This window comes from Triticum aestivum, chromosome 7A, assembly GCF_018294505.1.
Source record: "Triticum aestivum cultivar Chinese Spring chromosome 7A, IWGSC CS RefSeq v2.1, whole genome shotgun sequence".
Taxonomy (NCBI): domain Eukaryota; kingdom Viridiplantae; phylum Streptophyta; class Magnoliopsida; order Poales; family Poaceae; genus Triticum; species Triticum aestivum.
This window is the reverse complement of record NC_057812.1, coordinates 243970081-243982864: the sequence shown is the minus strand read 5'-3', so window position 1 is coordinate 243982864 and position 12784 is coordinate 243970081.

Below are 12784 nucleotides of genomic sequence, written 5' to 3'. Positions count from 1 at the left end.
ATAGCTGGCTCGGATCTTTAACAGCCTATCCCAAGCATCTTCCAAAGATTCTCCAAGCAAATAATGGGGGTCATCTTCATCAAAATTATCTAAACTCTCACTGATAACCCCGGTAGGTATTTCCATGGCATCATTATTTATGAGCTTAGAAATGATAGAGGGATTATCCAAGGTATTAAAACCCAGGAAACCCTTAGCCCCTTTTGGTTCGGCAATAGTAATAGAAAGGCAAGCTTTAAGCAAACAAGAGGACAACGAGAGAAGGCAAAGGTGAAGTGGGGGAGAGGAAAATGAGAGGCGACTGGAAAATAATGTAATGTGGGGGAGAAGAGTTTATGATGGGTACTTGGTATGTCTTGACTTGAGCTTAGATCTCCCCGGCAAAGGCGCCAGAAATCCTTCTTTCTACCTCTTGAGCATGCGTTGGTTTTCCCTTGAAGAGGAAAGGGTGATGCAGCAAAGTAGCGTAAGTATTTCCCTCAGTTTTGAGAACCAAGGTATCAATCTGACAGGAGATAACACACAAGTCACCTAGTACCTGCACAAACAATCAAGAACCTCGCTACCAACACGATAAAGGGGTTGTCAATCCCTTCATAGTCACTTACGAAAGTGAGATCTGATAAAGATAATAAGATAAATATTTTTGGTATTTGTGTTATATAGATTGGAAAGTAAAGATTGCAAAATAGTAAAGGAGATGCGATGTAAATAAAGAGATGCAATATAAGAAGAAAGAGGCCCGGGGGTCATAGGTTTCACTAGTGGCTTCTCTCATGATAGCATGTATTACGGTGGGTGAAAAAATTACTGCCAAGCAATTGGTAGAAGAGCGCATAGTTATGAAAATATCTAGGAAATGAATATGAACATAGGCATCACGTCTATGTTAAGTAGACCAAAACGATTCCGCATCTACTACTATTACTCCACACATCGACTGCTATCCAGCATGCATCTAGAGTATTAAGTTCATAAGAACAAAGTAACGTTTTAAGCAAGATGACATGATGTAGAGGGATAAACTCAAGCAATATGATATAAACCCCATATTTTTATCCTCGGTGGCAACAATAGAATACGTGCCTTGCTGCCCCTACTGTCACTAGGAAAGGACACCACAAGATTGAACCCAAAGTTAAGCACTTCTCCCATTGCAAGAAAGATCAATCTAGTAGGCCAAACTAAACCGATATTTTGAAGATACTTGCAAAGATATCAAATCATGCATATAAGAATTCAGAGAAGAACCAAATATTATTCATAGATAAGCTTGATCATAAATCCACAATTCATCGGATCTCGGCAAACACACCGCAAAAAGTATTACATTGAATAAATCTCCAAGAATATCGAGGAGAACTTTGTATTGAGAACCAAAGAGAGAGAAGAAGCCATCTAGCTAATAAAAATGGACCCGAAGGTCTATGGTAAACTACTCACACATCATCGGAGAGGCTATGGTGCTGATGTAGAAGCCCTCCGTGATCGAATCCCCCTCTGGCAGATCGCCGGAAAAGGCCCCAAATGGGATCTCACAGGTACAGAAGGTTGTGGTGGTGGAAAAGTGGTTTCATGGCTCCCCCTGATGTTTTTAGGGTATAAGAGTATATATAGGAGAAAGAAGTACATCGGTGGAGCTCCGTGGGGCCCATGAGGGTGGGGGCACGCCTACCCCCCTGGGCGCGCCCTCCTATCTCGTGGAAGCTTCGCGGAGTTCCAGACATCTACTCCAAGTCTCCTGGTTTGCGTTTGTTCCAAGAAAGATCCTCGCGAAGGTTTCATTCCGTTTGGACTCCGTTTGATATTCCTTTTTTCCGAAACACTAAAATAGGCAAAAAAAATGGAAACTGGCACTGGACCTCCGGTTAATAGGTTAGTCCCAAAAATAATATAAAAGAGCATATTAAAGCCCATTAAACATCCAAAACAGATAATATAATAGCATGGAACAATCAAAATTTATAGATACGTTGGAGACGTATCAGAAGGTTGCGTCCATAAATAGCCACCCCGCGCCGGCTTTGTGTGGCGGCTGCTCCATTTGATTCTGAGAAGATTGTTGAGCAACCCCCTCTCTGAGCGATTTGAGTTTAAAATCCACCAAGAGAAAACCCCTATAGCCAAAGAATTAGATAGTGGTTCAGCATCACCTGAATCTAAGTTCAGTACGCTCCGCCTATTACTCTTGAGGGCTGCAAACTCTCTAGACGGTTAGGTGTCAAGTTCTTCAGAGACCATGAGACATTGTGGTTCTCGAAGAAGTCTGTGAAGGTTTGGAGGTCGCCTCAAGTATCTACCATGAGTAATCGACATTGGTTGAAGAACCAGTTGTCGAGGAGAATAGGGTGAAGAGAGTTTACCTTCCATGTTAAGTCATAGCCTCTCCAACCAGATGTAGTCCTTGTGTGCAGAAGGACGAACTGGTCAAACAAATACCTTGTCGCCATCGAGCACCACTGCTTACCTCTATTACCCATGTTTTCATTCAATATCTTTTCCATCATGTGATTTGTTTTGATGCATGTTTAGTTTTCATTCGGTACTTAGTTTTAGCTCGCTGTAGTTTGTTTTTCATTCAATTCCGCTGCTAGGTTATGAGAGTTTTGAGTTTTTTGAAGAAAAATTATAACTCCCATTCACCCCCCTCTGGTATACACACTTCGTTCCTACAATTGGTATCAGAGCTAGGTACTTCTTGACTCTGCTCATTTAGTCTAACGACTTTGGAGTTTATGTATGTCTTAAGTGAGCTACAAGTCACATCTCAAGATTCCCATATTCGCTGGGACGGACTATCCCTTCTGGAAGGAGAATATGAAGATCTGTCTCCGAGCAATAGATGATGATATGTGGAATGTGGTGCAAGTCGGGTTCATAGTTGCAATACCTCAATCCCCCACTGATGAGGAGAAGAAACTCATTCACATGGATGCTCAAGCCAAGGACAAAATTGGTGGCCATATCTCTCGTGCGCAATTTCTTTGCTATCTCCAATGTGAAACTACGAAGGATTTGTGGGATGTCCTCAAGAAGATAAATGAAGGAGTTTCAACTCATAAATAAGCTCGAATTGATACCCTTCGAGAAAAATTCAATCGGTTCAAGCGCATTGGAAATGAGAGCTGTCAGCAAACCTTCAATGACCTAAGTGACATAGCAAATGAGCTTCAAGGTCTCGATGCCAAAGATACCACTGACCATGAAGTTGTGAAGAAGCTGCTTCGATCACTTGACAGTTCATTTGACACACTTGTCCTGATGATTCATGAATGGACTGATTTCAAAACCCTCGACTCTGCTGATATCATGGAAAGACTAAATACCTATGAAGAACAAGAAGAAGAGAAAAGAGATCTCTACGGTTCTAGTCAACGCAAGAATCATGCTCTCAAGGTTGTAGCTGATTCATCCTCTGATGGAAATGACGATGAAGATTCACCTCGCATTAATCACAAAAAGATTCCGGCGTCTCCACAGGAAGAGCCAGTTCCAGAAGAAAGGATCAAGCAACTCTGGCGGTTCTAAATCTTATTGAATACCTACTGGAGAATACACCTGCTTCATGTGTAAAAAGTCTGGACACTTCATTTCGGACTACCCTCTCTGGGAAGCTGAAATTCGGGCCAGTGGAAGATATAATTCTGGCAACTATCGTGGCAAAAGCAAGAGCAAGAACTACGACTCCGATGATGAGATGAAAACGAAGAAGTTCTTCAAGAAGAAGGATGGCTCCACATCAAAATCTTCGTCAAGATCTTCCTCAAGGAATCCTTCTAAATCCTCTTCCAACCGCAAGAATAACTCTTGCAAGTCCAAGGCATACATCGTCAAGGAGATGGATTCTGATGAAGAAGAATCATCTGGCTCCAAAGAAGCTGATGAATTCGATGAGGATTCTGACTCTGACATGGCTGGCATAGCATGTGCCTCTTCTCCTACAACAAACTTCTTCGGGAATCCATCAAGCAACGATGAATCTCCTGCCTACTACTTCATGGCCAAAGCCTCGAAAGAAAAGTACCATGTCTCCAGGTGTACCGAATGGATAATGGATAGTGGATGCACTAGTCATATGACCGAAGACAAGTCGTTATTTGTCGACCCCAACTTAACTGCTTCTCCTCTGAAGTATATCACTTTTGGCGACAACAACAAAGGAAAGGTAATTGGGCTAGGTAAATTTCTATATCCAGAGACAAGTCCATTGATGATGTTTTACTTATTCAGTCTCTTGGATTCAATCTTATGTCAATTGGCAAGCTATGTGATCTAGGCATGCTAGTTCTATTTTCCATATTCAAATGAATTGTCTTCATGGCCTCTAACAATTCCTTCATATTCGAGGGAATTAGAAAGGGTGATCTTTATATTGTGGATTTCTCTAAGGGTCCCTCGGTCCAAACTTGTTTGCTTGCAAAAGCAACCAAAGGTTCGCTGTGGCACCGAAGGCTAGGTCATGCAGGTCTGTGAAAATTTCAGAACCTGGTGAAGAAAAATCATCTTCGTGGTATTCCTGATGTAAAATTCGATAAGGATCGTCTTTGTGCTGCATGTGAGGCTGGTAAATTGGCTAAGAAGCATCATTCATCAAAAATTGTTATGACTACAACAAGACCTCTGGAAGTTCTTCATATGGATTTATTCGGCCCCCAAAATTATGCAAGTTTCGGTGGCAGTCATTATGGTCTGGTTATTGTTGATGATTTCTCTCGATACACTTGGGTATTCTTTCTCGCAGACAAAACCTACACCCAAGATATCTTCAAGAGTTTCGCCAAGAAGGCCTAGAATGAATATGGTGTGTGAATTAAGCACATCAGAAGTGATAATGATGCTGAGTTCAAAAATACTCCTATCGATGAATTTATCGACGAAAATGGTATTACTCATGAGTTCTCTGCCATGTAAACTCCCCAACAGAATGGAGTTGTTGAAAGAAAGAACAGAACTCTCATCGAAACGGCTAGAACAATGCTAAGTGAGTATAAAACTCCCATTTGCTTCTGGGCTGATGATATTAATACTACTTGTCATGTTATCAATCGTGTTTATCTTCACAAGTTCCTTAAGAAAACTTCATATGAGCTTATAACTGGCAAGAAACCAAATATTTCTTATTTGCGTGTTTTCGGTGCACCTTGTTACATTCTTGATATGAATCATTCTTCCAAGTTTGCACCTAAGGCACATGAAGGATTTCTTCTTGTTTATGGCTCGAACTCGCATACTTATCGTGTCTATAACTCTCACCACAGGAAAGTTATGGAAACGGTACATGTGCGGTTTAATGAATCTAATGGCTCCCAAAAGGAGCACCTGCCAAATGTGATAGACGAACCACCGATTTCGGATGCAATTCGAAAAATGGCTATTGGGAGTGTCAAGCCAGTTGAAGGAAATGCACTTGATTCCTCCGATAATGATGGTCCCATGACTCGTAGCAGAACTCGTCAAGACACTGCCGAAGCAATTGTCACTCCAAATGCTAATGGCAATCAAATTCCAAATGCCGATCAAAATGGCAATCCCGAAAGGAATGATGATACAAATGTTGATGCTGATGAAAACGGTAATGATCATCACAAAGAAAATGCTCATCCTCGAGTGACTAATCGAGTTGATCCTTCATTAATTCTCGATGAACTTGAGAATCTAGGTTATCGACCCACAACTAGTTCACGCACTTGTTTGGCTAACTACTGTGGTAGTTTCTCCTTTGTGTCATTGGCGGAACCTACCATGTATGAAGAAGCCATGAATGATCCAGATTGGATGAATGCCATGCAAGAGGAGTTGGTGCAATTTGAACTAAATGATGTGTGGGAATTGGTTGGAAAATGAATCCCAAGAGGCACAATATCATCGGCACAAAATGGATTCTCCGCAATAAGCAAGATGAAAATGGCATTGTGGTGAGAAACAAAGCACGTCTTGTTGCTCAAGGGTACACACAGGTAGAAGGTATTGATTTCATGAAGCATATGCTCCTGTTGCACGCCTTGAGGCAATTCGTATCCTTCTCGCTTAGGCAAATTACAATGATATCTTACTTTATCAAATGGATGTAAAGTGCTTTCCTCAATGGTGAAATTGATGAGGAAGTTTATGTTAGACAGCCACCTGGCTTTGAACACCCTAAGTTTCCTAACAGAGTTTTCAGGTTGATGAAAGCTTTATATGGGCTGAAGCAAGCCCCTCGAGCTTGGTATGACACCTTGAAGAAGTTTTTGCTCGACAAAGTATTCAAGCCAGGATCCACTGATCTCACACTTTTCACTCATGCTGTTGATAATGATCTATTCGTATGTCAAATCTATGTGGATGATATTATCTTCGGCTGCACTAAAATTCTTGCAGCTTAGAGTTCAGGAAAATGATGCCCAATAAGTATCAAATGTCTATGATGGGTAAACTCAAGTTCTTTCTCGGACTGCAAATTTGTCAACGGGCAAATGGAATTTTCATATCTCAGGAGAAATATCTGAAAGAGTGCCTGGAGAAGTTCAAAATGCAAGATTCCAAAATGAAGGGCTATAAAACTCCTATGCCCATGAATGGTAAGCTAGATGCATATGTGTATGGTAAGGATTACAATCAGAAAGCTTATCGTTCGATGACTAGTTCTCTTATTTATCTATGTGCATCCAGACCTGACATCATGTTGAGTGTTTGCATGTGTGCCCGCTATCAAGCTGCATTGAAAGAATTGCATCACCAAGCGGTCAAGCGCATTATGAGATATTTGGCTCACACCCCCACCTTAGGTTTATGGTATCCTAAGGGAGCATAGTTTGATCTTGTTGGATATTCAGACTCAGATTGGGCTGGTAACTTCGTTGACAGGAAATCTACTTCGGGGACATGCCATTTCCTTGGTAGATCAGTGGTATGTTGGTCATCAAGGAAGGAGAATTGTGTATCTCTTTAAACGACTGAGGCCGAATATATTGTTACTGGCACTTGTTGCACTCAGTTATTGTGGATGAAGCAGACTCTGAAGGATTATGACACCAAGGTCAAGAATATCCCTCTATATTGTGATAATGAGAGTGCTATCAAAATTGCACATAATCTAGTGCAACATTCTTGCACCAAGCATATTCCCATCGGACATCATTTCATTCGTGATCATGTTGCTCGAGAGGATATTGTCATCAATCATGTCAAGACCGAAGACAATCTCGCTGATATTTTCGCCAAGCCTCTTGATGAGAAAAGGTTACATGCATTACGGTGTGAGCTAAATATCCTGGACTTTGCTAACATGTAGTAAGATGGACTCGGCACCTGTGCTAACACTTCCACATCTTAGAAGGAATGGGTGGATAATACTCAAGGAGTTTGAAAATTTTATTTCTGAGAGTGAATATATTATTGAAGAACTAGACTAACTAGGTGCCACGATAATTGTGCAATGCTCGGGGTCATACAGTTCTTATACGGTGGGTCATGCCACCAAAATTTTCGTTCGTTGAGTTTCTTTTCGATCGAAGTTTTCGTGTTAATCCGAATGCATTTCTCTCATAACCATTCGTTTGGGTGTTTGTGTTTATTTGACTGAGTGAAATGCCTAGGACCCTGTTTTTCATCTATTCTATCTCCTCCAATCTATGTTGTTCCGTTACAAATGCTCATATTCATCTCGAACGAAACTTTATCTGGTGTCCTTGACCAAGATTAATTTCCGATCTGAACCTTAATCTATTTTGGCGAAAGCTGTCCAAAATTTGGGGTTTCCCGCCCAAGTCAGGACCATGATCTTTTATGATGGTTGCCACATGTAATCTATCAACTGCCACTCCATCCTGTCTGTTGAATCGCAGTGGTCTCCAGATAGTGGTCGTTCGACTGGATTCATAGCATGCGGTTATTTCCATTCGTATATAAAAACCGCACTGCCCCCTCTTCCTCATTCATTTCCTTTTCTCCTCACCACCATCTCCTCCGAAACCCTCACCGCAGTGCTCCACCTTGAGCTTGATGCCAACGACCCCTTCATCGCTTCACTGCCGGAAAGTGGTCATCAGAGTCTTTCCTTGCCGCCACGGGCCATCTTCTTCCCTGCGCCGGCGTAGCTGCTGCATACCACCGAGCTAGGGTATGTGTAGTTTGAACTTGGATCTCCGTCCTTCACGTTCGAGTTCGTTCGCGGTTAATTTTCTCCGATTTTACCGCATGTCTTAGATCTAGAGTTTTACCTATACTAGTGTGGATGTGGTTTGTAGTTGTCCCTCGCATCCGAAAAAGTTCAGATCTAGGGTTTGTGTTACGTTTCGCTCAAATGAAATGGCTAGCACGCTGACTAGTATATTCTTTGCGCCTACTAGTTCATTCTATACGTTTCTTTCATTCAAAACATCTCTCAAAGTCTGCATCTATTTCCTCAAAACATTTTCGTTCGGAAAAATCTTTGTTGTGAGCATTTGTAACACTTTTCCCCTCAAATCTAATCTTATTCACAAGAATATGCAATCTATTGAAGATTATGCTCGACCAATGAGAATGGCCGATGAAGAAGAGGCAGTTCTGGGTACAACAGATGAGTCAAAGGCTCCAAATGCCAAGAGCCCAATGGTAGGCCCATCAACTAGCAAACGAAAGAGATCCGAACAAAATACAGATGAGCAAGAAGAAGATGCTCCGAAGAAAAGGAAAGGTGGCAGGCAGCCATTCACAAATTCGGCTCAGTATATCTCTCATGATAACTACAACACTGTTCCGAGAGAAACAACAACAAAAAAGAGAAGGCGTCTGCAGAAGATTCGACGCCACTGGGTGCGCAAGTGGTTTAACTATGAGGTGATTCATCCTCGTTTTGCGAAGAACTTTGCCTTCCATCCGCCATGGAGTGACTATCGTGAGATTGGCCTCATTCATGCAAGTGGTCCCCAGGAGAGACCACCGCCTCCACCAACTGCTCTTAAGACCTCGAATTCATATCCTAATGAAAAGGCTAAGAGAGAGAAGAATGCTGAAAAGAGAGCAAAGAAGGATGAAAAGGAAAGAGCTCGAGAAGAAGAAAATCGTCATCTTATCAAATCTGACGTCGAAAAGAAAAAGGCTGATGGAAAATCAGAAGGGCGTTCAAAGTGCAAACATGATCCTAGCTCTACTACATTGAAGAAAAAGAGCGCACCGAAGAAGAGTCCAGCTGAAACAGTTGATAGAAATAATGAAAGCAATTCGTCTGATCAAGATGATCCTCCACTCACAAGGGAAGAAGTTCAATCTTCCCTCTCCGAGCAAGTGAACATCGCAACTTCAATTACACTACCTAATCTTCGAGAAAGTACAACTCCTATAGCTCCTCCGAAGAAGATCATCATGAAAAGAAAAACTCCTCGTACCACTACCACTATGGTAGATCACGTGAATACACACCCTCATCCTGAGGCGATAAACATGCAAGATTTGGTTGTTGATGCCCCAGTAAGCACAGCTAAGCCCGACCAGCAAATTCCAAAGCCAAAGGTGAAGAAAATCAAGGCTCCTTCTGCCGAGCAAAGTGCTACTCAAGCTGATGTTTTGAAAGAAAAGGCTGCAAAGTTTGCTCCCACCATGACGCAACCATTGGCTTCAATGCCACCATCCGAGCAAGTTCAAGTGCCAACTGCTCCTGTTGCATAGTCTGAGGTCCAGTATGATGCTTCTCACTATTATGATCATGTATTCATCATGGAGCACCTTGACAAATTTCTTGAATATCTATTCGATGGTGAAGTAGCATCCTTGCTAATTCCTCCTGAAGTTATTGCTCAAGCTTCTGATCTTGTTCGTGATATGTGAAAAGATTCTGCTAAAATAAACAATCTTGAAAGAATTGAAATGGATATTCTTGTGAGAAGATTCTGCACCATCGAAATTTCCCCATGAAATCTTGAAAGAATTGACATTTCCCTCGTGAAGTAACATCATTGGTGTTATACTTGAAAGAAAGTCCTTACAATGGGCCACGCACATCTGAATCGCCTTGTTTCTGGACTCAAGAACGAGCCATCTATTGTTCCCCGATCCTGTATGACAGCAAGAAGATATTTCTCCATGAATTTCCAGATATCACTGCTATGAAAAGTATTGGTTGCTTTGATCGGCTGCTGCAAGGTTTGGATGATTTCTGTCTCACCAGTGTGTTTGCATTCGAGCATCCATGGAACTGAGAGATAATTCTTCAGTTCTATGCAACATTATACATCTCTGGTGATGCTTCTGACAGTTCCAAATGCATCATGGAATGGATGACCGAAGGAAAACATATCAAGTGCACCGGTAGGGATTTTGTTTCACACTTCCATTTCCCTCGTTTTGAGCATGGGAAAACTGAAATCCGAGTGCATAACATCGACGCCATTACTGATGATATGTTTCGGTGTACCATGGACAAAGAAAACCTTCGTGACTACAATGGTCCCCCAATGCCTAAGCACTTAACCTTCGAAAATTAAAATATCTATCATATGCTCACTTATACTATCTGCCCTCTGGCCAAAATGAATACTGACAGATCAATCTCAGATGTTCTTCGCAATGCCATCTATGCCATCTCCAAAAAATATGTCTTTGATGTTGAAGATGTGTTCCTACAAATACTGAAAGATTCTGCTGAGCATCCGAAAACACTCAAAGTGTATAGGCCATGGATTCAGAAAGTCGTTGATTATACCATGAAAACCGAGTATTTGGCAAAGGCGTGCCATAGAAGCTTTATTCCTCTAGTTCGGGACACTCTGCAAGTCATACAAGATATTTCTTCAGGGAAATCGCCCGAGTCAAGCTCGCAAGATCTTCATAAAGGATTTGATGGACCACGTTCTGCCTCAGCGTGACCAAATGGTTACTCATAAACCTCCATCACATATTGAAGTTAGTTTGCGCACACAACAATTGTTGCTCAAACACATTGCTGAAGATCGCCAAGAGAAAGAACACCTTACTGGCGAGCTGAATGTCACAAACAACCGCACAAGAATTGCGCATCTGATTGTTGCTAAAAACAAGAAAAGGCTTTGGAAACTTCTTCACAAGTTCTTCTCCAAGAAATAACTCTGAGATTCTGATATCAAAGAGCTTTATGATTACATTGATAAAGGCCTCTTATTTGAAGATTATCAACCTCGCAGTGCTCCTCCACTTCCTGCTCGAGTGCCAACTAGTGATCTTCTGCATATAAAGCTACGCAAGATAGTCAAAGAATCTGAAGCCACCTCACCGACGGAAAAACCAACTAAAGGAAACGTGCTTTCTCGTCTGACTCAAGAGGCTGATCCTAATGTGCCTTCATCATCTCAACCCCAAGCTACCATTACTGAAGGAAAATCTACCGCTGCTGACGATGAAGATTTGCCAGTCACTTCTGAATCAGAGACATCTTCTGACAGTTCTTCAAGCGACGCCTCTGAGTGAATCAAGTTCACTTCTTCTGCACTCATGTTATTCGTCACCTTTTTGACACTAGTTGAAAAAAGGGGGGATTACATCGAGTTTTGATATATTTGCTTTTTGAGTTCCATTGGTTCGGTTTCATGTGTGATTTGATCTTATGCTTCAAAGACTATTTGTGCTATGATGTAAAACTTCTGTGTTGTAATATTAATAACCCCGCCTGCTGCACTATTTCTCTCGAAGCATTTGTTTTGCAGGTGGAATTATTATCAGAAGTCATGAATGATTGCAGTACAATCTTGATGGATTATATCATCAGTGCGAATCATTATCTCGAATGATTGAAATTTCCTCTTTGTACTTCAACAAATTGCGGAAGAATTTTATCTCATATCCATCACCCTGCATGCATCTAGGGGGGGTATGTTTCATCATCGAGTCAAGTAACACAAATTCACTCTTGTTCGATTTACTTTTCATTGCTCTATCTTCACTTTGATGATTATTTGTTTTGTCAACAACCGTCCAAAAAGGGGGATATTGTTGGTGCAATGATAGGCCCCTTATGTTTTGGAGCTTCTTGACATAAACAGTATGGGACTTATGTGTTTGCTAGTGCACACAGAGTAACAGGTCCCTGAGATCATAAGGAGCTTGATGCAAACGACGAAGATAATCTCCCTGCGTTCCAGCGAAGGTTATCACCGAAGATGATGTTAACAAGAGTGACCCCTAAAAAATTGCTGAAGTTCAAGCAATTGGTTCAGTGTCTGTCCGAGGAACATGACTGCATCCAAGGAGATTAAAGATGAAGTGAAGACATGGCATTTGTTTGTTGTTCTTCTTCTCTTTATTGAGTCATAGGACCACCGTACTATTAAGAGGGGTGTAGTGTTCGAAACTTTGATTCTCTGATGCTAAACCCAAATTCTATGAAAGTTGTGAGATAAATCTCTTTGTGTCCCGAGCAAATACTTGCCAGCAAGAGACTGTGATCTTCTTCGCTGCGAGAGATTTTTCTCAAACTGAGGAGTTAGCATTACTTGTTCCTCAAGTAATGTTACCGTTGCTCCCAAATCTGACCGTTGCAAACATGTTGGTTGGCTATTGGCTGGATCGTGTGTCCAAAATGGTCATTTCCCATCAGGGATGGCTGCGGCTATAAATAGCCACCCCCACCGGCTTTGTCCATCGGCTACTCCATTTGATCCTGAGAATATTGTTGAGCAACCCCCTCTCCGAGCGATTTGAGTTTAAAATCCACCGAGAGAAAACCCCTAGAGCCAAAGAATTAGATAGTGGTTCGGCATCACTCGAATCTAAGTTCAGTACGCTCCACCTACTACTCTTGAGAGCTGCAAACTCTCTAGACGGTTAGGTGTCAAGTTCTTCAGAGACCAAG